We start from the raw sequence: 3892 nt of genomic DNA, 5'->3' as shown, positions 1-3892 counted from the left end.
CCGAGGCTCAACAGTCTGCTAAGCAAGTCTGCATTTTTTATTTCTACCAGCAATTTATGAGGGTTCCAATTTCTCCATATCCTCACCAACATTTACTATTATCTGTCTTTTGTATTATAGCCATCCTAGTGGGTGTAAAAAGTCGTATCTCACAGTGGTTTGATTTGCATGTGGGCACATTCTCTTCTGAGGTCACCTATGTTTCCCTGTGAAGAACGAGAAAGCTTCCTGTTAAGAGTAAGTGGGGAGGTAGCAATAGAAAGTGGAGTGGAACAACAAAAAGGTGGAGAAGTCTGAAGCAGCCAGCAGGGAGGGCTGAGAAAGAGCAGGGAAACCTAAAGAGATGCTGAGATAGCCCAGTGGAAGTTGCAAGACCATAAGTCTACAAAGGTACCCTGCCCACCTGACCTGTGAAATTTTCTTCTCCAGGGGAGAGTTTTAAAACAACAACAAAAAACTGATCTAACCAGAATTGGAATGGGAAGCTGCTCTGAGGATTTCCTCATTTAAAGATAATGACAGAAGAGCTCCTGAAAAATCCATCATTTGTGTGTTTAAAACCCTGTACCATACTCATTAGAAATGACAGTTTGCATGAGATTCACTCTCCTTGACTCTTGAGAACAAAGCACATGTGTTCACTGCAGCAGATCTTACATGCGTACTGTAATGACGTAAGCTACAATCATCAGGTTCCAAATCAAACGACAAACTGCAAGAAACACTACACATCTGTCATCTCACTAATGGGTAATTCCTTTAAAACATGTCAGATAACCACATCACAAAGTGTTAGCTTAAGACTGATAACAATCATATATACAAATAACCAATTACATAAAAGAAAATGATTTTTTACTTAATCAGTTACCTTGTAGAGTACAAGATATAGCCAGTCTGGTTTAATTATTCATTAAGTACATACCTATGTAATACACTTAATTTGGAGATTTATCATTAAAGCATGTTACTGCACACCAGCTTTGTGCTCAGGGAACCACATCTTGGGACTGACTTACATGTGAGCCAGATTTGCACCAAAGGTTTTATGGCACAAGGCACTAGTGGTTATTTCAGTTATCTTTTGCTGAGTAACGTAACATCCCAAACCTCAGCGGCTTAAAACAATCGCAATTTATTTCTCTCGATTCAGTTGGGGTTAGTCACGAAGTCGCACTGGGGGAGGTTACCTAGGGCTGAAACAGGCTTACCTCATATATCTAGGCCACGCCAGGTGGGCTCACTCTCCACCTAGTTTAACCCAAGCCTCTCTACATGCTGACTGACTTCCAAAGGAGTGAAAGCTAAAGTTGCCACACCTCTTAAAAGCTATGCCCAGAACTGACACATAACTTCTGCCACATTTTATTGGTCAAAGCAAGTCACAAAACCAGCCTAGATTCAAATGGAGCAGAAACAGACTCCATCTCTTGATGGGCAGAGTGGCAGTCAAGTACAGGGATGGGAGGAAATGCTAGCAGTCATCTTGGGAACCCTCTACCACAGCTATAAACAAATTATTGGATGTTTCAGCTATACCACTTGAGTTATGGACTGAAGCACTAGAGAGAGGATAGGCTTTGTCTAGTTCCAAAACTAAAACTTTTCCTTAAGCACTGAAAATTGTCTTGGCAAAGATTTTGCCCCCGTGGAATGCTACTCTCAAAAAAGCCATGGAATCTTCTTTTCTGGGGTTGGAGGAAAGAGACACCATCCTTCAGGAATGGTCTTAGTCTTCCCTGGATGGGACTCCACATCTTCTGAAGTTATTTCACATTTTACATTTTATTAGCTATGCATGAATATGATCTCATTTTTTTTAAGTGTAACTAACACTTTTTTAAAAGTTATAGAGGTATCCCCAGCTATTTGAACTCTTGCTACCCAAACTCTTTCTAAACTCAAGAATCAAGTAGATTTCGCTAAGTTCTTCAATACTCAAATTTTTGTTATGAGCTCTCCTAGATTCAGGAATAAGCTCAATTTGGGTATTACAGTATCTCTAACAATCTGAAATCTCACTATCAAAACACAGCAACCCAGTAAATTTATATAGTAAAAAGGACTTAGACCCCAAAATATTAACTGTTATTTTTAGATGGCATAATCACAGGTAATGTACATTCTTCCTTATGCTTCACATTTTCTATTTTCTTTCATTCTTTCCTTGCAAAATTAAAAAAAATCTATATTGTGGACTTAATGTGCTTGGACATTTTTAAAACTTAAGTTCATACTGCGGGTCAAATACATAATTAATTTAGATCATTATTTGACTAACTGACCTCCTCTGGGGTGTCTATTCTGGATAAATGCAGACACATTCATCATGTGCTTCCTGTGCATTCCTCAACGTGTACACAATATGAAACATTTTTAGACTTTTTTCAAACCACAGAATATTTTTTAAAATGTGTCCTAATGCCCTGCCTGGACTCTAGACTCCGTGAGGGCCCAAACCTTGCTTCCCATGCGTGACTTATTATTTAATGTAACACACAGAGAATAGTATAATAATAATGACGGTCTTGACTTCCCTTCAGTTTAATCTTCGCCACTGACTCTCAGATAAAGGAGGATACTGTCTCAGACCTTCCACCTTGAGCTGCTGATTATTAAGACAGAGCAAAGCTCTTGCTGTAACTTATAGGCACTCCTTAATTTTAAAAATGTTAAAGTTTGTAAAAGCTGAAAACTTGATAGCTTTGGTTTTTATGGCTGTTTTCTGATGCTTCCATAACTTGATCATTTGAATCACACACAAAAATCACTGTGGAAAAAATCTTTTTCATGACTAATATCCTTCCTCTTCAAGAGAAACAGACTAGAGGGTAGACTGTCAGGAAGTATTAATAAAAAGACTGGTATTCACACAATGGATTAAAAGATATCCATCCTACATATTAACTGCTATATTAACAGACTCTAAATATAGTTACATACCAAACCCTGAAAAAAGTTCAAAGAGGTGAAATTCACCCAGAGTTCACTTCAAATGGACTTTCTGAAGTTTAAAACACACTATAAACTACCGTCAGGGTTAAATCATTTTTCCATTCCTTTCAGCATTATAAACTTTGATGTTTTGATGTTATGATCCCACAAAGCATACCAGTTTCAGAAATTCACTTTTTGCCTCCAAGGGCTATAATGCTCCCCACACCCCCCGCAAAGAAAGAATAGGCCAAAGACAAATAAGACAATGAATCTGGGTTTTTATAAAAGCATTGTTATAATATTGCTTTATAAAGTTGTGAACCCCAGCTGCAGAGAGTTCTGCAAATGACTTCAGTGTCTCACATGCAAGTAAATACAAACAAAAAGCCACTTACGAAAGCAGAACAGAGCGTGCCTCGACTGTTCTCTTAAATTACATAGAGCAGGTAGTTTATCCGAGGCAGGACTGGAGAACTGTCATTTCACTCAGTTCACCGCACTCCTGGATAAAGGTCCCTACAAAGCGAATAGTCCTTTGCGGAGTCCGTGTCGTGGGGGACAGGGAAGCAGTGAAGAATACGGTTTGTAGCACCATTATCCTCCCCTCCGGAGGCGAAGGAGGAGATGCTAGGATCTTGGGACGGGCCAAGTGAGGGCGGGGGGAAGGGGGGCGTCTCTCAGCAAAACAACACCGAGAGCAGCGACAGACTCCAGCTAGGAGCAAAGCCGCGTCCCTGCACCTCGAAAAAGGCGCAGGGGAAACTTTCCCTAGCCTCTCCCCACCCTTTACCTCCTGGGAGAGAGAAACGCTAGCTGAGGTGCTAACGGTGCCGGCCCGGCGGCCCGGAACCCGCAGCCGGAGGGAAGGAGACAGGGAGGGAGGGAAAGAGGGAGAGAGCAGGAGTAACGGGGCACGCCGGCCCGGCCCGCGGGGAAGGGGGAGCACAGAAGGGCC

The sequence above is a fragment of the Hipposideros armiger genome, unplaced genomic scaffold (assembly GCF_001890085.2).
Source record: "Hipposideros armiger isolate ML-2016 unplaced genomic scaffold, ASM189008v1 scaffold_148, whole genome shotgun sequence".
NCBI classification, from domain to species: Eukaryota; Metazoa; Chordata; class Mammalia; order Chiroptera; family Hipposideridae; genus Hipposideros; species Hipposideros armiger.
The sequence above is the reverse complement of the archived record's forward strand: the minus strand, read 5'-3'. Positions refer to the sequence as shown.